The 23,723-nt window shown below is 36.3% G+C and overlaps 1 pseudogene; it reads left to right on the top strand.

Moving 5' to 3' along the window:
• The first annotated feature begins 9,770 nt into the window (after nucleotides 1-9,770).
• Paics-ps8 (phosphoribosylaminoimidazole carboxylase and phosphoribosylaminoimidazolesuccinocarboxamide synthase, pseudogene 8) lies at nucleotides 9,771-11,461 on the top strand (annotated as a pseudogene).
• Nucleotides 11,462-23,723: the final 12,262 nt, after the last annotated feature.

Here is a 23,723-nt window from a genome sequence, read left to right as displayed (position 1 = left end):
GATCGCTGAGCCTTCTTTTCCTCAGGCTCCTCTTCATTTAATATTGATTAACTTCCCTGTAATATGGCCCTTAAGTCATGCTGGGCTTTATTTATCATAATAGATGCATTGCATTGCGAATTTAACAAATTGGAAAACAAACATAGCATACTTATGTTGGGAAATGTTTTTGTGCGCTGTGTATTCAAATGCTGTTATCTCTCCGCAGAGCACTGGGTGCAGTCCTGATACTATTATTGTCATTATTACAAAGCAATTCCTGATTCAAAATATTTGTAAAACATTCTTCTCCATCATCTTCTGATTGGGAAATAAATAACCGATCTGCCCATTAGCTGGGCAGGAGAGATAAAACAAGACTTCCATGCCTTGAGAGAAAGAGAGGATCCCAAGGTACAGGAGAATTGCTAGGACAATAGCGATGAAGACAGTACCAGAGTGATATCAAGGGGGCAGGCAATGAATCCACACAGATAGGAAGTGACTGGAAAATAGTCCATGCATAATCAGGTTAGAGTAGCTCAGCACCTGCCCAGCTTAGGAACAGAAGCTTTGAGTAAATATGCCAAGTCTCTGTAGCATTGATGAGGTAGATAAAAGGGGCAATAGAAAAGCACCTGAATTATCTTTTACATACTTAATTTATAGAGAGGTCAGATTGTTGTACTTTAGATGTGCTCCACCTGGATACTTAGATTACCTTCCTGCTTTAAAGGACTTTTATTTTTCTTACTGCTTCCAAGAAGCATAAGATACTTTCTTTTACTTTAATTACTAGAAACTTTAAAAAGAATGTGTTTACATAAATTGCTAGGTAACATTCTTTTCTCCATAGCAAATATTGTTTTCTACAGCTAATGAGAGATGATTCATACCAAAATATTTTTTTTTAGCTGAGTACAATGCTAGACAGATGCACACAAGCTTGGTAGGGAGAAGAAAACATCAATCACAAATGTATGGAGAAATTGATTAGCCCCAGAGTGAGGGGAATGAGGTAAGAAGATGATAAGATATGGGAGATGCTATGAAGGTGGCATACACCGTAAGTAAGTATGTACACATGGGAAGACTAATAGGATTTATAGGAAGTGCTTTTATCTGCTGTAGAAATGATTTCCTCATACATCTTTCGTAAAATGTTTAAAATTTATTAATCTTTCCAATAGGGCCTGGAGGCACGGAAGCATATGTGTATGACTGAACATATGTATGTTAGGTGACGAATTCTACGGGACAATTTTTAAGGGCAGAATAAATATTATTTTGTGGAACTACAAAACATTAAAACATTTCTCAGAAATTATTGAGAGTGGGAAGTATAACAAGAAGTGGAAATATTTTATGTAATTATGACTAAAGTCCTTCTAAAAATTAATAGCAACAAGCAAATTGAAGATCAAATTAACCCAGAGTACTGTGAGGGACACACTTTACAAAATGGACACAAACATACGTTAAGGAATATTATGCTCAAAATGCAAAAAGTAAAACCCCGTAAACAACAAGGTAATTTGTTTAAAGAAGGTGGATAAAGGGCTGAATAATAAACATTGCTCTAATAAAACATAAAATAAAATTGCATCACAATTTTGTCACACACACCAAACACCCAAGAAAATTAACCCCAAAGAAAAAGGTTTATTTAGACTCAGTTTCAAAAGTTTATACTCATTTTTCAGGGTCTGAGGTGAGGTAGACCAGTAGTACATTAAATTTATCCAGCACAATGGGAGATTTCAAGTCTATAATATATGTCCTGCCTCTATAAATTTCTTAATTTAAGATATTTCATATTAGTAGGAACATTTAAGTCCTGCTTACATCACTTTGCATAAGATTTTCAGATAGCATGCATAGGAGTTTCACCTTTTCATTCATATATATCACGTGTTGATCCCTTATTCTTAGGGTTAAAATTCAGTGAGATATGTGCTTCCAGCACTTGGCTATTATGAATAAGGAATACAGTGATTCAGGTCTGTAAGATCCTATACTGTTAATTATGTCTTAATCTAGGAGAGGAGTTCTAGGACATGAAGGACATAGTAATTCTAAGTTTAATGTTTGTGATAATTATAAGCAGCTTTCCTTTCTGTTGTACCTTTATCATTTTATGTTTTCACCAGCTGTGACTGGAGTTTCATGTTGAATATTTATGGTGCTTTACTCTCACCATTTCCCTTTTTTCCTACAATTCTTGTCATCTTGGTAGGAATGAGGTAGCATATCATTTACCTTTGATCTGTTTTCTCTCTAGGACTAATCATGAAGAATGTATTTTACACTTAATGATAATTAATGTTTTTGAGAAAATTCCACTCAATTTGGTTGTCATTGTTTTAATATTGTTATTTGTGTTGAGCTGTAGATAATATTCAAATATTTGAATTATTAAAATTCCATCAATATTTGACTATCTTATTTATGCTTTTGTAGGTATGTTATCTCGATAATGTATTTGGTTCACAAAATAATTTAACACTGATAAACTTCATTTTGACTTTCTTCTATAGTCATCCTTTGTGTGATATATCTAAGACCCTTGTGTCATTTTTAAGACACTTGTTATTGTATTTAAATTATTTACTCAGTTTCAGGTAATGTGTTGTGCTGTGAAAGAGATTGCTTATGAAATTTCACTGTGTCTGCTCCATTGCTGAAGAACTGTTCATTCTCCCAGATAGTCTAGTTTCTGCCCTAGTAATGTGTGTGACTTCTTCATGGGCTATCAATCATTTTCGTATCAATCTTTTTCCTAGACCCCCAATTTTATTTCAGTGGTCTGGATTTCCTTAACTTAATGTAACTCATTGGTTATTATTATTATCTTTATTTAGAAAACCAAAAACTTCCACAATAGTCCATACTTGTGCCAGAATTGGTTTTGATTGAATCATTGTGTAAAAATTGAGACGTGTTCTTTTTCAAGATTGCATCACCCATTTTGTGTACCTTTCAATTCTCTAGAAATGTAAATATTACTTTTTGCTAAAATATTGATGCAATATTGAGAGTGACTGCATTTAACTAGCAAATCTTTGGTTATTAATGTAATCATAACACATCTGTCTTTCTGGTTTATTTATTTAGGTCTTTCTAATTACTTTCAGAAATTCTTTATGGTATTCAGTGATTTCTATTATTTCCTTGGATTAAAGTTATTCAGATATGTCATTCTTTTAGATGATATTCTAAAATGAGTATACTTTTAACTTTATATTCATGAATAATATTGTTCTATCATTTTAAGTTCTTATTATTTATTTTACACATCTATATGAGTTTTTATTAAATCTACTCCTGATCCCTCCCAAGCTTGTTGTTCTTCCATTTCTCTCCCACCACATTTTACTCTCAACTTTTTTTTGAATCCACTCAGTGATGCCTATATGTTCATGAAAGTAGGACTGCATTTTAAACACGTATAGCCTCTCTGGGATCATATTCTTGAAGAAGATTGATTCTGGATCCTCTTTCAGCCACCAGTTGTAGATAGTTCCTCACCTAAGAGAGGTACTTTATTGAAAGATCCTTATTCCTTCCATACTGGACTGTTACCTGATTTGCTTGTGTGCATGCTATGAGCAAACAGACACAGCCACTTTGAGCTCATGTCTGCAGCAACGCAGAAAATATTGTTTCACTGCGTTTGTCTGATAATTACGCATCTCACTTTCCTTTGTCCCACTTGCATGGTGAACCTGGAGCCTTGTGGAAAGATTGTGATATTCACCATTTAGAGCAGAGCCCTCCAATTTCTACTATCCTCTACATGTTGATTAATCATGGTTCTCTGTTTTAATCACCATCCATGACAAAAAGAAATTTCTCTGCATCAAAGTTAAAAGATACCCTAAGAGCTTACAATTTTTTTCTCTGTGTCTGTGTCTAGTTTGGGTGTAAGAATAATGCTGCCTTCATATTTTTATCTATGGCGAATTCTCCTATTTTGGAAGACATTGAATAGGACAAGTATTACTTCTTTTTTGAAATATATAAGAGAATTCTACTGGGAAGACACCCATTTCTAAGGTTTTCTTTAGGCAAGCATTTGTTTTCCTATTGAAGTAACTGTCTGAGTGAGAGGACCAATAAGGGTTAATTACTTCTTCAATCACAGTGTGGAGTTCTTATGTTCTTGGAATCTGTCCATTTTAATGGTTCAAAGTTATTCATAGTATTTTCCCTAAAAAGAAAGTTTAAGCAAATAAAATGTAGACTTTGCAATTTGGATAGAAGGAAGTATTACACTTACTTTATATCCAGTTCATTTCTTTTATGCCCTAAGAGCCAAGTGCCGTATACAATACTGAATTTTATAGTGTATGTTTTTGAAATTATTGTAAAAATTATGACCATGTAGAGACATGTGAAAGTTTTATTCTAGGGAAATGATAAACATATTCTCACATTTCGTGTTTATACAATTGATATTCATAAACTGTGTACTAGCTGGTGCCAATTTCTTGGTGGTCAAAGGGAAAATCTGCAGCTGAAGGCAGTTTATAACTGTCATATACTGTTTACTAAATCATGAAGATTATACTTGATCTAGGATTAACCTATTGAATAAATTCCCCATTTGATTATATGCTACAACTAATTTATACACATTAACTTATAAGGTTTCCAGTGTCTTATCTCTTTACACAACCTTCTTTGGGAAAGCCTAAAATGAATTTCAATAAGTAATACATGAAAACGGTGACTGTAAGCTTGGTTCTTCAATTGTAGAAAACAAATCATAACAAAAGTTTCATGATGTTAAAACAGCTACTTGCCTTATAAATGGGAAAACCACTCGATATAATTTTGAAATAGTGGCAAAGCTTACAATGAAGTATGTAAATCTGTGTATATGCTTCCTCAGAAATGACCTGCCATAAGGGTGTGTCATTTAGATGTTAAACTTCCTGGAAAAATGACCCTTGCACAATTGGAGATTGTGTTTAAATCCTTAAAGTTGCCCCCTGTACAAAACTGTGACTCTCTGAACTGTTCAAAGCCAAGGGCACTAGCAAGTTTTCCACTCACTGACAATCCCTGAACTAAGGTGAGGGCTCAGATTTTCTTTCCGTCTCAAGTTTCTGTTATTTAAAGTAAGTCTAGGTGTCTGGAGTTGTGAGCTCATATTGTGTTTCTTTGTTACTGGAAATCCCCTCTTCAGAGCCCTTAGAACAAACCATTGAAATGCTGTGCTGGGGAGCGCACTTTACAGAAAAGTATGACTTCATTCTGGCATGATTCGTCTTCAAATCAGGTCAGTGGTTTAGCTGTGAATGCCTGGATTGTTCTCGGGCACTGGATCAAATGAGACCTTCATTTATTTTAGGAAATTCATTACACCAATTATGATTGCCACAAAGGGATGCCTCATGACCGGGAAGTGAGAATTATAAGGACAGTGATAGTCATTGTTCACTGTTTCATGAAGATTCTTGTTTGGGTTGCTCATTAATGTCTGATTATTTTTATAAAGAGTATTACTATAGTATAGATTGCAGATAAAAAAGAAATATACTGTACCAAAAAAGAGTCACTTAATGTATACCTTCCTTACAGTTTAACATCAGTTATAAAATGAAGTCCAGTGAGAATGTGTGCAGGAAGAGAAAGTACTGTGTCCTCTTGCTGTTATGTTTCTGCTTGGAAAGCTGTGCCCATTGTGCTTCAGCAATGCAAAAGAGGGATTAAAATATGGGCTTTTTATTCGTTAGAAAATTCATATTAAAACACTATATCTGATTTTGGGATGAAAAGGCATCAGATTTAGATTCTGAAATGTTTATGTCTGACTCTACTTCTTTTTTACTCCGGCCAACTTTCCAAATTCCTGAAATGCTTTACTCATATGTATGTATGTATGTATGTATGTATGTATGTATGTATGTATGTATATATATATATATATATATATGTAGCCACCATAGAAATTATTGCATGCATTCATTCTCCGCAGCTCTTCCTGTGAGTTATCACAGCCAAGAGAGGATGGCAGATAAAACATTAGTGATTATGTCACACTTTTCTTTACAAATAGTTGATCATGTAACCAGCAACTGGCGGGTTGCTTTTGTTTTTTTGTTTTTGTTTTTTTAAAGCTTCTTTCTCTTTGTTTTCATTCATTGTTTTGTGATTACTTACCAGTCTGCATCTGCAAATGGCACAGAAAGTTAAATTATTTCTACTGAAGGTTGGTCCTGGTGTCCTCTGAGTTTATAGCTTTTTATAACTGGAGTGGTACTTTTACAGAAAAGTTTAGTTATTTTGGAAGACAAAAACAAATAAGAGCCTGCCCACTAATGAATTCACAGCATTCAAGGAGGTAGTTGTTGGCTAAAGATATTATTTCTTCCTTTTTTAAAAAAATATTTAATTAGCAATTTTAGGTAATTTGAGCTTGAGAGGAAGAAGAAAATCTTTGAGAGTTACTCTGCTTTGGCTATTAGATTACAGAGGCTTTGATACTTGGCTAGCAAAGAATTTAAGCAAGACAGATTAATATTGGTGATATAGATTTGATTTGATTTCAGTGAAGAAAGCTATGGAAATTACACTTACAATAGAACAATATGTATTGACTTCAGTAGTCTTCATGCAATATTCTGTTTTATGTGGAAGAAAAAAATAATACAATAATTGTTCACTGTTACATGAAAATTCTTGTTGGGTTGCTCATTAATATGCAAAATTTCAGATACAAAACAGTAATTATATTAGTCAAAGCTATCAAAAGTTGTTGTCTTAGAGATATACAATTACAACTCTGGGTTACAGTACCGTTCATTGTGAAACCTATATTAAAATTATCTTATTAAGATCCATATACGTTTTAATAGTGTTTTAATAGTGTTGCAAATGCAGCCAATATATTAATAGCATTTAAGGTCGATCAGCCCACATTTTCTGAAATTCAAGAAGGTTAGACTTCTGCTGAAGACAATAACATTAATAACAGAATCAGCAGACCATAGACAGTAGGCAAAGGGAAAATTGTAATTCCCTGCCTGGTGGCATCCCTTCTGTGATATTTCATGGTAAACATTTACAATCATATAAATTCATTCAATTTTTAAACTTCCACATCTATCTAAAATGGAACAATGTTTTAAATATATCGTACTATTTTAATTTTGACCCACACTATCTTTAAGAGTCAGAGGTTTATCAGAAAGAAGAAATGTCTGGCCCATCTTTTACGTAAACCATACATGCTAACAAGTATACTTATTTCTGATTGGCTTTTTCCCTTTAATTTCCCAACTTTGAGCAATCACAGTGAATTCTGGTTTGTGAGAGAAAGGCAGTGATTGGATACTTCCTGCGTCTTCGAATGTGGTTAAAAAGAACATGAAATAGACCAGAGAAGACTTAGAAAAAATAAGAGAGAGAGAAAAAGCTGAGAATTGGTATCAAAACTGGTTCTCCTCCTCCCCTTGGTTGTTCACCCTGCTTCCCTCCCTGTTGGGCCCCCTTAGTAGGACTTCTTGTGCTTATATCTTTTGGCCCTTGGGCATTTAATTGTTTAACCAGCTTTATTAAACAACCAGTAGATAATATAGCAGCAAAACCTACTCAGGTATATTATCACAAGCTAGCTATGGAGGATGCCTTTGATGAGGGTCAAGCTCACCTATGCATCTCCCCCCCAGCCCAGGCAAGGACATTTTTGTCTATCAGTCAAATGAGGCCAACATTCTTTTCTGCCTGCTGTCCTGATGCTTTTGCTGAAACATCAATGAATCATCACCCCTGTGCGCTGAGCTGGAAATTCAATGACAGGTAAGAGAGCGATATATTCACGAATAAAGAGCCTAAGACAGGAGGGCTGCCATTAGCTGCTGCCTTATCTTATGATGGACCTTGGCCACAAGATTCTCTTGGCCATGTGACAAATATCACTTCAACCTTAGATAGACACAGTTCCCGAGGGGCTCATTCCAAGACAGCATGGCCATTTGGTCACCCTTTCATTTGACTATAAGGAAGTGGGAGATGTTGGGAGTGATGCCCTTAAAACTCTCCATTATTTATGTTAATGGTATAGTTAGAGTTAAATATGATTGGGTTCATGGAAAAATCCCCAGCCAGCTGCAGAAGACTAATACAAATCTGGTGGTCAAGATGAATAATGATATAAAGTTGTGACCTTGCTGAGAAATACATCAGATGACATCAAGATGCCCAGTGTGATGACCTGTAACATTTCTGAAAAAGCAACGTCCTGTTGACAGCAGCTGACCACATGAATACTGTGTCCTTGGCCTGCGTTAATGTTTCTCACTTACCCCCTCTCTCTGTTATCCCTGTTATGGTATAAATTCAGTCTTGGGAAAAAATAAAATTGTCCCCTTGATCAGAATTGGCATCATTCTTCACGTCTCTTGTCCCCCATTCTCTTCCAGGTACCCTCTGCACCTTCATTGACAAGTTGGCAATTGATGTAACCAAGAATGGAAAATGGCTTCTTCTGTGTACTCAACAGCTACTAAGGACACAGGCTAAAGATAATAAGTTCAGGTCAATGGCATAATTGTTACACCATGAATTGTACTCTAGGTCTTTGCTGTAACGACAGATTTAAAATTTCCTACAATTCAAATACATTTGTAAGGTACCTAACACAATGGGTAGTTTACAAATGAAATGTCAGCGTCTGTGATGGTGAATACTTTCAAGTTGGCAAAATATTAGAATCACCTAGGAGACAAATCTCTGGGCATGCCTCTAATGCACTATCATTATTAGGTCAAGTCAAGTATGAAGTTCTACCTTAATTAAGGGCAGCATCACTCTGTAAAAGGAAAGAGTGGGGTGAGCAATACTTATCATTTCCTTTCCTTTCTGAGTATAAATACAACATGACCAACTGCCTCCTGCTCCTGCCACCATCCTGTGCTCATTATAATTGGGTGTAGATCTACATGCTACAAGCCAGAACACTTAACTTCTTTCCTCAACCTGCCTCTAAAATGCATTTCATCACGGCAACAAGTAATTAATGTAGTGATGTAGTTATGAGGCTTATTTATCAAATCTACAGAGTTCATCAAATCTCATCAACAAACCACCATCTTTAGGGGTCTGATTCAGATGTTTAGACAAAGTATTACTATTGTCCTCTATTCTTTTGATGAGTTAGATGAATACTAGCTAGGATAATATTGTCAGGATCATTATACACTGGATTTTGGATCTAGTAAAAAAAAAGTGTTAGGGTTGTTAAGATTTCTCATGCTTTTGTGTCCTGTGGTCTTATCATCTCATTTTGTGGCCAATGTTTTTGCTCATACCAACTTTGCTATTAGAGAGATACAGAGATGAACAATAGCCGTAGCCTACCCTCTGGCATGACTTGGTCCAACATATTCTCTCCGAAGCAATTTTCCATTGAATATTTATTCAGTTATTTCTGTCGCTTCTCAGTGTCAGGAAATTGATACTGCCATAAATATTCAAGGATTAATTTCAGCATCTCATCTACTAACACAGTTGTGGCAAGACTAAAGGCACAAGTGAAATGGCAAGAATACAGAGAAGGCTTTAGCATTCAGAAAAAAATAGAATAGTAAGGGGCAGGCAGTCACAGCAATTGGAGACAAGTAAAAATAAAGTCAATGCTGGCCTTGCTTGAATAGTTGTGTAGATAATCAAACATCATCACAGAGATGATGTTTGATTTCAATGTCTATCAGAGGACACACCATAAATATCATGGTTTCAAATGACTAATTTATCAGCCATATTTGTTCAATTTTTCTTGAGGAATGGAGGCTGCATCTACTTCTCTTAATGGTGAGACTCTCATCTGAAACTGCCCCAGGAAGTGTTCATTCAGTAGATAAGATAATCTTAACTCTCTTCTAGTGTTTCTTTTTTTATTGGATATTTTTATTTACATTTCAAATGTCATTCTCTTCCTTATCCATAAAGCTCCTATCCCACCTTCCCCCCCCACCATGGAGAAGCAAAGCTCCTCCTTTGGAAGTCCCTTACTTAAGTGTGACTAGCTAGTTTCTCTCTCTTTGTCATCGAGCTAATGGCTTCTTGGTTCTTTAGCTAGAGTACCCAAGGAATGAATTTCATATGCAAAGGAAATTCATGCTTAGAAAATCTTATTACATGACAGATCTTAAGATAAAGAAATTAGTTTTTTCCCAGGCAGTCTGCTCCTTTGGTTCACTTAAGATGATAGCCCAGCTGAAATACTGAACGTTGGGGGAAAAAAAACTCTATAAGGGGAAAACAATAGAAGTCTATGAATTTTTAGACAGTCCAGGAAGAATACTCCTGCAGTTCAAGGACCAGATATATTACTGCAGGAAATGCAGTCAGAAAGAACCTGGAAGGCAAAGTTGCAATCTCCAATAAGATCACCAGCTGAGTATTTCAGTTGTTACGGGAAGCTGGTATGAAAACTGCTTTCACCAAGAAATTTGGGGAGACCGCCTTCATTGCACCCCGATGTGAAATGATTCCAATTGAATGGGTGTGTCAAAGAATAGCAAGTGTATCTTTTCTCAAAAGGAACCCTGGTGTGAAGGAGGGGTATAAGTTTTATCCACCAAAATTGGAGATGTTCGTCAAGGATGATGCCAATAACGATCCACGGTGGTCTGAGGAGCAACTCATCGCTGCAAAATTTTGTTTTGCTGGACTTGTTATAGGGCAGACTGAAGTGGACATCGTGAGTCATGCCACACAAGCTATTTTTGAAATTCTGGAGAAATCCTGCAGCCCTAGAACTGTGTGCTGGTTGGTATGAAGGTTGAATTTGGCGTAACCACCAAAGAGATTGTCCTTGCTGATGTCATCGATAATGATTCCTGGAGACTATGGCCATTGGGAGATTGGAGCCAGCAGAAAGATAAACAGTCTAACCTTGATCTCAAAAAAGTAACTTTGGAAAGACTCCGGGTGGTAAAGAAAACCTTTGAGTGGGTTGCAGAGCATGAGTGGGTTGCTTCTCAAGTCAATCAGTGAAGGATAGTAGTGCTGATGGGTTCAACCTCTGACCTTGGTCACTGTGAAAAAAGTTAAGAAGGTTTCTGGAAATTTTGGGATCCCTCGTGAACTTAGAGTAACGTCCACACATAAAGGACCAGAAGAAACTTTGAGGATTAAAGCAGAATATGAAGGGGATGGCTTACCTACTGTAATCGTTGCAGTAGCCGGCAGAAGCAATGGACTAGGCCCAGTGATGTCTGGTAATACTGCATATCCAGTTATCAGCTGTGCCCCAATCACACCAGACTAGGTGGTCAGGATGTGTGGTCATCTCTTTGACTGCCCAGTGGTCTTAGCTGTTCCATTATACTTTCTCCCAAAGGATCAGCTCAGTTTGTTGCTTAGGTATTTGGATTAAACAATTTGGTGTGGGCCAAACTTCCAGCGAGCATATTGAACATGTTTATCCTTGAAACAGGCTGATAAGAATATCAGAGAATGCAATTTGTAATAAAGCCATTTAATTTGTAGGAGAGAAGTTACATATTCCTAGTTTGGATTTATAGGGAAAAAATCAAGCAAAATGAAAACAATTCAGTTTACTAATGAGCAAATGGTCTTCAACATTTATGATTTGGTACACTGTCAGTGGATATTATTAATATTTTCTAGTGCTGCATTGTGATATGTCCCTGTAACCTTGGCACTCCAGAGGCTGAGGCAGCAGGATCACTAAATTCAAGGCCAGCCTGGGCTGTGTATTGAGACCCTGTTTTTGCTGGGGAGGGAATCTTCACAGTTAGTAAAATTGACAAGTCATTGCTAAATTACATCTCACCCTCTGTATAGTCATTTTGGGTAAGTATGCAATTATGGAATGGGAGCAATGTGTCTGTGGTTCAAGAATCAGTATGGTTCTCTTGCAGATGACCTGAGTTTGCTGCCCAGCATCCATGTAGACTGGGGTCTGACCTCATGGCTTCCGTATGTACCTGCTCCTGAATTCTATTATATTTTCCCCACCCAACCCGCACAATTTAAAAAATAAACTCTTTAAAAGGTTATTGTTTCTTAAAAAATTAAACAAAGCTCCCATGTAGCTGGAAAGAGAGATGGGTTCAAAGGAGGCCATATAGTTGAATTTATCTAGATGTGAGTTTAACACATCTTTATTCAGACTGAGATGTGAAGTGTTTTAGTTTGAAGGAGAATAACCCTAATCAGCTCATATTTGCCCCCCAGATAGTGAAATTGTTTGAGAAGGTTTAGGAGATGTGCCCTTCTTTTTGCTTTTTTTTTTTTTTTTACATTTCAAATATTATTCCCGTTCCTGGTTTCTCAGACATAAGCTTCCTACCACCTCCTCCTCCCTTTCTTCTATAAGGGTGTTCCTCTCTCCAAGCACCCCTATTCCCCCCACTCACATTCCCCTACACTGGGAGTCCAACCTTGGCAGGATCCAGGGCTTCTTTTTCCATTAGTGCCCAACATGGCCATCCTCCCCTGCTTATGCAACTGGAGCCATGGGTCAGTTCATGTATAGTCTTTGGATAGTGGTTTAGTTCCTAGGAACTCTGGTTGGTTGGCATTGTTGTTCTTATGGGGTTACAAATCCCTTCAGCTTTTTCAATTCTTTCTCTAATTCCTCCAACGGGGGTTCCGTTCTCAGTTCAATGCTTTACTGCTAGCATTCACTTCTGTATTTGACATGCTCTGACTGTGACTCTCAGGAGACATCTATATCCTTTTCCTGTCAGCATGGATATGCCTTTGTTGAAGTAGATGTGCTACTGAAGATGGGCTTTGAGAATTCAAAAGTCCATGTCATTTCCAGTTAGTGTTTTCTGTCTCCACTTTAGGATCGAGATATAAACTCTCAAGTATGTCTCTAGCAGCCACATCTTCCTCTCTGGTGTCATTCTTTCTGCCAGAATTGTCACAGAGTTATCCTCTGTACCTTACATCCCCAAATACCCTTTCTTCAATAAGTAGCCTTTGGTAAGTTTGACTTAGTTTCAGCAATGGAAAAATAATTAAGAGAGGTATCTGAGTGGTTTGATCCATTTGGCCCACCAGTGAGGTGTCCTTGTACCTGTAGATTGCATTGGCTTGACTGGACTTTCCAGACTACTTCAAACCAAAATATTGGATCATGTATATATGTATATATGAATGAGACCAAGGACAAGAATGAGAGCTCTAAACATGCCCATCATTTCTAGCCTGTGTACAAGATACAGTAAATCAGGAAGGACAAGAAGTAGAAGTGGACATTTCATTGTCTTAGCACTGCAAGGCCTGTCAGGGTCCCCTCTCCTTTCTCATCTGAGTACTATTTACTCAGTAAGGTCAAGGCTAATAGAGTAATTTTTTTCATTTTGTAACTTTAGATAACTAAATAACAAGGTAGAAAACACAATTTAAGTAAAACAGAATTGTATTTAATTTGTCTACTATGATCAAAAGTGACTATGAATCGATGCTTTTAAAATAATTTAGAAAAATTATTCTCCTCTTACTGTTGTATAGTTGACTATATGACTCACGTGGGTAGTTATTTGATAATATTCTGGCAGGGAAAATAGTCATTTTTACATCAGTATATTGAAATACTTTCTCTTTTTTTTGCTTATCATATTTTAATTGTAATGTGACATATTTTATATATAATACTTTATAAGAAACTAGTCTAATTCTTTTAAAAGTTGTAACTAACAGCCATTTTTTGTTTTCAAATGTTAGAAATATATTTCAAAAATGCAATGCTAAGTAGTCAAAAGTTCTCTCTGTGGATGAATTTTAAACGAGCAACATGGCTGCTATGGCAAGGTATTACATCCAAAGACCTTCTAGGTCTGTTTAATCTAGCTGGAATGATACACCTTTAACTTCTCTGAATGTAACACAGACACACACTTAGTACATACATTAATCCAAAAGAAAAAAAGTAAAGTTATTTTGTAGAGGGAAACAGCCATGTTTGAAAGTCATGACTAATTGAGGGTAAGACAACATAACAAAACAGAGAAAGGTTTGACCAAATGAGTCAGACATAGGTTATGCCCAATTCACATGAGAACAGGGAGGGAAGAGGTTAATGAGGGGAGCGAGAGGGAGAGGGGAAGGGAGAAGGGAGAAGGAAAGGGAGAGGGGAGAATGGAGGGGGAGGTACTGGGACAGTTTTACAGAGACAGACTGCTGGTGAAGACAGAATAAGTCAGAGAATGAGAAAGAACCAGACAATTAGATCATATTGCCAAAGGTAGTTTGAGACCAAACAGAACAATTCAGCTGGAAGTCAAGATCATCTGGTTTGAATCAGTCAACTTGGAGAGGAATTTGAGCTAGAAAGCTTATTTGAGGAAGCCAGCCAGGGTAAGTTTAATTAGCAGTAATCTTTCAAGACAACAATTACACCTGGCAAATAAACTTCTTTTTTGCTCCCTGACAATTTGCTCCAATTTATTCATTTAATTTTTCTTTGTTCTCTATATGTGTAATCCCCCCCCCATTTTTCTATGAATACAGCAGTATTTCTCCCCATAAACAAAACCATGGGTTTCGTATACATCAGTGAAGAGTTAGCTTCTGAAGACCAATAAACTTTCACATATAGAGGCTCTATTTACTTGTACTTTATTTTCAAAGGTGTGTAAAAATAATGTATCTGAGTGTGGAAAAATACAATCTTACAATGTACACAACTGGAGCCACATTTGCAAGGAAGCAAATCAGTGCCCCACCTGGGGATCCAGCCCACATACAGACAGCCACCAAACCCCAACAGTATTGCTCATGCTGACAGGAGTCCGATATAGCTGTCTCCTGAGAGGCTCTGCCTGAGCATGACCAATACAGAGGCGAATGCTCACAGTCAACCACTGAACTGAAAATGGGGTCCCCATTGGAGGAATTAGAGAAAGGATTGAAGGAGCTGAAGGGGTTTGTAACCCCATAAGAACAACAATACCAACCAACCAGAGCACCCAAGGAGTACACATAGACAAACCCACGGCTCAAGTTGCCTATATAGCAGAAGACGGCATTGTTGGGCACCAATGAGAGGAAAAGCCCTTGGTTCTGCAAAGGTTGGATCCCCCCAGTGTAAGAGAATGTCAGGGCAGGAAGGCAGGAAGAGGAGGTGAATGGGTGAGGGAACACTGTCATACAAGTAGGGGTATAGGGAGTGGGTTGGGGGTTTATGGATGGGAAACTGAGAAAGGCGACAATATTTGAAATGTAAATGAAAAACTCAATAAAAGAAACAACTTTAATTATTAAAGTTGAAAACTATAATTTGAAAATTTATATGAATGTCCATATTCTTGAGATACGGTTTATTCAATCCCTTATCTCTCTTTTTTTCATTTCTTCCTCCCTATTTTCTTTTCACATTTTTCTCTGCTTAACTTCCTCTCTCTTTGCCTTCTGCCCTCTCATTTTATTTCTACCCCCTCTCTCCTCCCATCTGTCTCTTGTCCCCCTTTACCCCTTAATTTATTATCAAAGTTCTAAGCATTGCATTAAACATGCCAACATAGTTTAACATATTACAAAGTTACTCGGGAGTTATTAAATGATGACCAATTCTATAGGCCACTAAAATTGGAAGCACTTCATTTCTTTACATGGTAGATTTTACCACATTGTGATAAATTGCCCCAAATAATTTATTAAAGAAAAGTTTTATTCTGGCTCCTGGTCATTTTATCTATGGTGACACGATGGATCATGGTAAGGTAAAGCAGAGAAAATTTAGTTACCATAGGAGCACTGGGAAGTAGAAGCACCGAGAGAGTAAGAGTTAAAAGAGCATATAAATCCTTCAAGGAGAAGGACTTTGTGACTTTGTCCAATTTGGTCCCCTTCCTGATGCTCCAATTAGCTAGACTCAATATGATTGAATCACCTCTCCATAGCTTCACTTGGACCCAAATATTCAACAAGGTAGCCTTTATGAAATGGGTACTTCCAATCCAAACCATAAAAATATAGAGTCATGTTATCAAACTACTTTCATCTTGCTTACTAAATACTTGACTAGTTTTTAAACAGGCCACTAATTCTTCTTCTGGCCCATTTTATACTTTTTTATAATGTCTTTCTATCTTTCAGTAAGAGTCAACTTAGCCAAAACCTGTCTTTCTCAGTATGTCACAATTCTTGATATCTAAGCAGAATTTCTACCATTGATTTTTCTCTCTCTGATAATCCTGATCTTTTACAGTAAGACTCTTGCTAGATAAATATAGATAGAAACATCACTAATCTAATGTTTCCTTATCTACTTCTGATTCCAACCTTCTTTTCTGGGGATAAAACCCAATTGTATGATCCAATATCTCTTATTGCAAAATCATACTGCATTATAACCGAATATTAATATGTTAACTTTAAAGAATAGGATCAGAAATCTATGGATTTATGTGAAAACACTCCAGAGAAAAATATACATTTCCTTGTATTGTGAATAAATGTCCCTACCTTTAAAAACCTTGTAATATTTAGGGTTAGAGGCATCTCTCCAGAGCAAAAGAAAATATTTTGTTTCTTAACATAAACAAAGGATATGTATGTGATAAATTGCTTTGCTAACAAAACCAATTTCTCCTGCCTTTATGTGTATTGGGCCAAAAGTTCATATGATTTAATAATGTATATCATTAATTATCAAGGACTGAAGCTACCAATAAGTATACAGAGAGAATAATTCTTTTTATTTTGTGTTTTACTTTATTGATATTAGCTTTCATGAACATATATTCCATGGTTCTCATACTTACATTCCAAGGATGTCATAATTCATTTTATTTTATTCTCAAAATTCATTCCAAAGAATGATTATTTTTCAAATCTTTAACTGAAGAAATATTTAAAAAAGTAGAGGATAATATTAACACAAGATAAGTGTGAATTAAGGCACAAAAATAAGAGTAATATAATTTTTTTCAAACTTAATTATATATTATGCCAGTTAATTTTAAATACATCTTCCAAGTTGTAAAATGATATCATTATTTTACACACCAATATTTTTATGGTTTTGATTACTATATAAGAAAACTACAAGAGACTACAGAAACAGCCAGTAAGACTTCTGGCAAGCACAACTTATAAACAATTCTATTTGGCTCTATTAGAAGTTTACTACTTGTTTATTTGATCAGAGAAAATTTCAAAAATATGTACTTGGCAATAACTAATATTTAGTTGAATTTGTTAGTGTTTCCATGGAAGTAGACTCAGTTATCTAAGGTACCATTATATTACAATTCTCTCTCTCTCTCTCTCTCTCTCTCTCTCACACACACACACACACACACACACACACACACACACACACACATGAGGGGGGAATCAAACATCAAACATGTAACATGTTCAAAAAAAGAGGCGTCTCATACATTGACTATGACAGATAGTTGTATATCAACTGGATATATGTAGGCCCTTACTGCAAAAATACTCCCGTCATATTGATCTGTGGGTTTTTTGCTTTTGTTTTTGTTTTTTTGACTGATGACTGATGTTGAGAGTGGGGCATAGTGCTACCACTGGGTTGGTGGTTTGGGTGCTATAGAAAAACTAAGCTGAGCAAGTCATGGGAAAAAGCCAAGTAAGCAGTATTTCTCCATCCAGATTTCTGCCTTGGATTCCTACCATGATTACCCTTGTTGATGGACTACAAACTGACATAAATCCTTACCTATTGAAGTTGCTTTTAGTGATGGAGTTTTATCACTACAATAGAAATCATAGTGAAGGCATTGGTTAATGTGGTTATGGAGATATTTGCAAGTCAGAGATCCATGAATAATGGTAGGGTTCTAGTCAAACTCCATTGCTGAAGAATCAGGAAGTCAGTGTTTAACTTCATTCTGAGCTCAAAGTCTAGATTTCCAATAATGCTGATGTCTGAGGACAGGATAGGATGATGTGATGATTGATTCAAGCTTAGAAATAAAATGTGCCAATGTACGTTCATTGCACTGTGTGATGCTCAGACCATTACTTTAAAAGAGCTTTACTCAGCTTACCTATTTCATTGCTAATCTCTTGTAGAGGCACTTTAAAAGATATACACCCAGCATAATGTCTTTCCAACTGTCTCGGTATCTTTTAGCCCAACAAAGTTGACATAAAATTAACAATCATGGCATAAATGAATATGCCTCAAGTTTTGAAGAGACAAAACTCATTAGCTGGTGTCATGTAACGTTAATTTGAGAGCACTGTAGCTTCTCCTACTACTTTTTAAGTTAAGGTCTTCTTTGTCTCTATAAAATTTTAGAAGTATATTTAACAAACACTACATCAGGAGTAAAACCTGGTTTGAATTGTCACCTGAAGAAGTTTCTAGTAGAATTCTCTTTCCTATAACTTCCATTTCGATATTCCTTTTAAACTAGACAGAGAGTAATTAGGTAAGCATTATTTGTCTATCTTTGAATTTGAACATTAGGAGGTGTTGAGGAATTTTAATCCAGCAACATAACTGCTCTGGCAAAGGATCACATCCAGATAACTTCTATGTGATCTATGACACAATTTTAATGCCTCTAGTTGAAATTCAAATGTGTCCTTAGTAGATACCTTTAATCCAAAATAATGTAGGTAAGGTAAGTTTATAGAAAGCAGTAGCCATGTTTGAAAGTAATGTCTAACTAAGGGATAGACAAAGTGACAAATGAGAGGAAGATTTGACAGATGAATCAGACATAGGCTACACCCAACTCTTAGGAGAATAGACAGGAAAGAATGGCTACTTTAGAGAACAGCATAGAGAGAGTTCAAAATGAACAGGAGAGGGAGAGCAGATCTGTGAGTGTAGTTCAGTTGAGTTCAGGCAAGTGGCAGGGTTTCATTGAGTTCAGTTCAGTTTAGTTCAATTGAATACAGTTAAATTGAGTTTATGCAGTTTAGTTCAGTTTTATTTGTTTGTGTATTCAGATGAATTAGTGCAGTTCAGGTTGTGGAATCAGAGGTAGTTTTTCCAAGGGGAGCAATACAGTGAGAAGTCAAAAGAACTAGTTTATGTCAGTCAGCTTGGAGAGGATTTTTGAGACAGAACAGCTGAGTTGAAGGAGCCATCCAGCATCTAGGAAGAACTAGAACTGTTGAGTTTATTCAGAAGTAAACCTCCAAGACAACAATTACATTTTGTGAATAAAAGTTATTTTTACAAGGAGTTTTTAATATTGTATAAATAACCACATATCTTCCTAATCTCCATGTTCTCCATCTATTTCTTTCCTCATAAAGGAATACTCTAGCCCACATACTTAGATTTTTTCTTGTTACAAAGATATCATCATCTTTCAACATCCTGTGATATTTTATGTAACAGGGCATGTTCCTAACTTACTAGTTTTTAACTAGTTTTATTAGTTGTTTGAGAATTTATACAGGTTTGATTTTAACCATTCTTTCTCCCTCAACTCTTCACATATCCACATCCACTCCTTTTCTATCCTACATTATTTCTTTTTGATTCTTTCAAGGTCAATTTTTATTACCCAATTTTTTTTGGTTGTTTGGCCTTTGATAACACTTTGTTCTGTTTATCAATGTCTTCACTCTTAGACTCTTCGACTTCCAGAAGCTAACAATTTCTAATAGCTTCTCAGTTGTGGAAGAAATTTATGGTCAACTCCCCTCTCCATACATTTTTAATTTACCTGGATCTTGAACATGTCTTCTACATATGGTCACAACTTCTTGTGAGTTTATGTGTTCCCCTTTCTGTCAATATGATGCTGTTTCTGTGTAGACATCCACTATCTGCGTCCTTTACCCTCTTCATTCTCCTGATTTCAAATGATCCTCGAGTATTAGAAGATAGAGTATAAAATACAGGCATACCTGTTGTATTTAGGGCTTAAATTTTATATTCTGTTATTAACTATACCTTGGTTAGGTTTGAGAGATGAATTTGTCTATGGGTTTAAGATAAGTCAATAAGCCTTGATTAAGTATCATGTCTGTTAATTAAGTAAGAGTAGTAAGTTCTCTTATGGATTCTATGATCTGTTTAGACATAGGTTCTTGGCCTGACAAGTCAAGTTGAGTTAATTCCCTTTTTGAAGAAGTGTTTAATATCTATTTTTCAGTAATGTGAAACACTTTGAAGGGATACATTCATAGTAACAAGTTTTTACATGTAGCATATTAAATGTTTAGTATCCACTATGGGAAAATTCTAACATTTAATAAACTGTATATATAAGGACAAGATGTATATATACTTGTAGATACTCTGGTGTTATTTATACAGCCACTATTCTCAGGCAAAGTATATTCATTAATATTCTTGTAGATAATATATTCCATGATTTTAATATTAAGATAAATCTTGTAAAGACAGCAGTGCCTCACCACGTGGTTGGTCTGTCAACTTGACAAATGCTGGAACCATCTGGGAAGAGAAAAGCTAAATTGGGAAAATGCCTTTATCAAATTAGCCTATAGATAAGTCTGTGAGACATTTTCTTAATTGATGTGGGGACCCTAGTGGGTGGTACCATCACTGGATAGGTGGGCTTTGGTTGTTTAAGAAAATAATCTTACCAAGCTCCAGTGAGTAAGCTAGTAAGAATTACTCCTTCAGAGAATTTGCTTCAGTTTCTACTTCCAGTTTTCTACCTTGAATCTTTGCCTTAGCTTCCCAGACTATGAACTATAATAAAGGTCAAATTAAACCGCTCCTCTTCAAGTTAATTTTGAGCATTGTGCTTTATAAAACAGTAAAATGTAACACAGTCCTTGTAGATAGTGGAAGCTTATCACTGTGGTAGACATGATACACTGTCATCTATGAAGAACTTCATGCTATAAGTACGGTGTACTTCCAGAATAAAGTTCTAAGCTCTCAGCTTTCTCAAAAAATATTTCTGAATCATAAATGCTGTCTTGCATAGCTTACTCCATTTTTTGAGCAGCCAGGCATATAATAAGTTGAGTGATGTGGTTCAGGCACCCTATTTCTAATGGAAGAACTCCAAAGGACCATTCTATTATCATTAATTCCTGTAGGATTCACTGGAGCATTGGTTCTTCAATCTGACCAATACTGTTTGCTTGTATCTTTCTCCCTGGAACAGAGACCAGTGAAAATTTCCAAATTAGTGTTCTGAGGACAATTTTTTTAGCATTAATTTTCCTGAAAGATCAATCTGAAACAGTGATGATATAATTTATTATCTAAATTAAGCCTTTTTCTGCAGATGAAAATATTTGCTACAAAGATTGGGTACAGGCCATGATAAATGGATTAGGTGACCTGAATTTACTAGGATTGTGGATCTGAATTGTGAATTCAACATCCCATTCAATTTTTGAAATGTTTTGTTGACTATTAACCTTGATAAAGCTCACTCATTTTATGTTTAAAACAATGGTAATGATACCAGATTTACTGGAGAATTAAAAGATTAAATTGGAATAGTGTCTGCTAAACACTGTTTCCTTGGCTGTGATCTAATACATGGTATATCTTATCATCTGTATTCTCAGTTTACATGTGGGGATATCAAATTCAATGTATTCAGTCCCCACAGTAGTACATCTCAGCAAGATGAAGAGATAGAATTTGAACTTTGTCTCCTCATTCCAGGACTTTCCACGATACAAAGTTTTCAAAGTTATATTTTTATATGTATTTTTTCTGACCAATATGTTCATTTAAAATTAGAAATCTACTCCTGGAGTTGAGAGAAAAGTGCAACCTGTTTCCTCCGGTGCACTGGGTGACACTCACTTTATTATTGAGACAGATCTTTACTCAGTCTATCTATTTCAGTGCCAGTATCTTCTGGAGACATTTTGATCTGGGTTGCTAGGTACAATTATTATTGAAATTCACAAGGATACCTAAATATACACAATTCACACAAATTTAACAAAAACAACCCCACCAGTTTGTTTACTCATATAAGAGTAGTAAGAAAAATACAATTGGAGTTGTATTTTTATTGGATATTTTATGTATTTACATTTCAAATGTTATCCACTTTCTCCCTTTCCCATCTACCCTCCCCTGCTTCTATGAAGATGCTGCCGCTCTCACCCACCCATCCCCTCCTCAACACCCTGGCATTCCCCTACACTGGAAAAATGAGCCTTCACAGGACCAACTGCTTTTCCTTCTACTGATGCCAGACAATGCCATCCTCTGCTACATATGTGGCTGGAGCCATGGGTCCCTCCAGTGTAGTCATTGGTTAGTGGTTTCGTCCCTGGAAGCTTTGAGGTGTCTGGGCGGTTAATATTGGTGTTCTTCCTGTGGGTCGCAAACCCTTTCAGCTCCTTCCATCCATTCTCAAACTCCTCCATTGTTATCCCCATGCTCAGTCTGATGAATAGCTGCAAGACTGTATCAGTAAGGCTCTGGAAGATTCTCTCAGGAGACATCCATAATCAGGCTCCTGTCAGCAAGCACTTCTTGGCATCAGCAATAGTGACTGAATTTAGTGGCTACAGATGAGATGGATCCCCAGGTGGGGCAGTCTTTAGATGACCTTTCCTTCAGTCCCTGCTCCACTCTTTGTCCCTGTATTTCCTCCCGTGAGCATTTTGTTCCCCCTTCTAAAAAGGACTGAAGCATCCACATTTTGGTCTTCTTTCTTAATGGAGTGCTCCTGTGTCCTGGGAAAGAAATGTGTAGGAGGATGGTCTTGTGCACTCTGTATTAAGATTCTGATTTCTTGGTCCTGAGATCTACTGTTCGGATACATGCATCATCATGAACATGGAAGAATCTCCTGTAGGAATATGCTGTAAAGAATGCTCCACAATTATCTCTGATTGGTTAATAAAGTGCTGAAAATAATGACTGGTCAACGGAGATAGGAAGGCTGGAACTCTGATTGCAGTCACTGGTCTAAGGGAGAAGAGCCAGGAGCAGGAGTTGGCCAAGAGGCAGGTGAGGATCCCGGAGAAAATGGACAGGTGGAAATAGCAGACAAAGCAGGTGGAAGAGGAGGAAGGGAAAGACGATGAGGAGGAGGTCACCATGAGGTTGGGCATTAGGAGGAATTGCCTGCCAAGGGAATTTACCACAAGGACACACATGGAGCACAGCAAGCCAAGGAGAGACAACATGTAAGTAGTTTGGGCATACAACTGGATAGGAGTTAGATTGCACAGATGTTTAGGGAAAGTTGCTCAGTTATTGTGATGAAACGCTTGTTGAATAACCCTGGCAGCTACCAGGGTTAACAAAACAAAACAAAACAAAACAACAACAACAAAACTGCCACTATTGAATTTCACCCCTAGAAATGTAAGAATTTTTCTTTTCTTTCTCTATCTGGACTGATCTTTCTAGGACCAGTGATATTTTCAGTGAGTTTTCACTTTTCTTGAATCATAGCTGTAAACAATTCAAGTAACATAAAGCGTACAGTACAAACATTAAAAAACAAACAGCCTTTTCCTTTCTATTCTCCAGACTTAATTGTTTTCTCTCGTTATATATACATGTGAAATTTTTTTATGTCCCTTTCTAACACCTGTCTTACATTTCTCATCTAATGTTCATGTTTTTCATTTTATTGAAAATGCAAATTAACAAAATCAAAGTTTTCCTATGCACCTGTGACTGAATGTTCTAGTATTTCTATATCTGGAAGTACTTTGTTCTTCTAGATTATCAGCTTCAGAGTTCAACCACAGACGAGACTGCATCTCTTCTCATGACAAAAAAGATTTTCCTTAAAATCAAGCTTCTCTTTTGTGATTTATTTGAGAATTAAACCATACCCATTGTCAGTTGT

This window comes from Rattus norvegicus, chromosome 11 (assembly GCF_021556685.1).
Source record: "Rattus norvegicus strain SHRSP/BbbUtx chromosome 11, alternate assembly SHRSP_T2T, whole genome shotgun sequence".
Taxonomy (NCBI): domain Eukaryota; kingdom Metazoa; phylum Chordata; class Mammalia; order Rodentia; family Muridae; genus Rattus; species Rattus norvegicus.
Note: the sequence above shows the minus strand (reverse complement) of the source record. Positions and strands in the feature narration are given on the sequence as shown.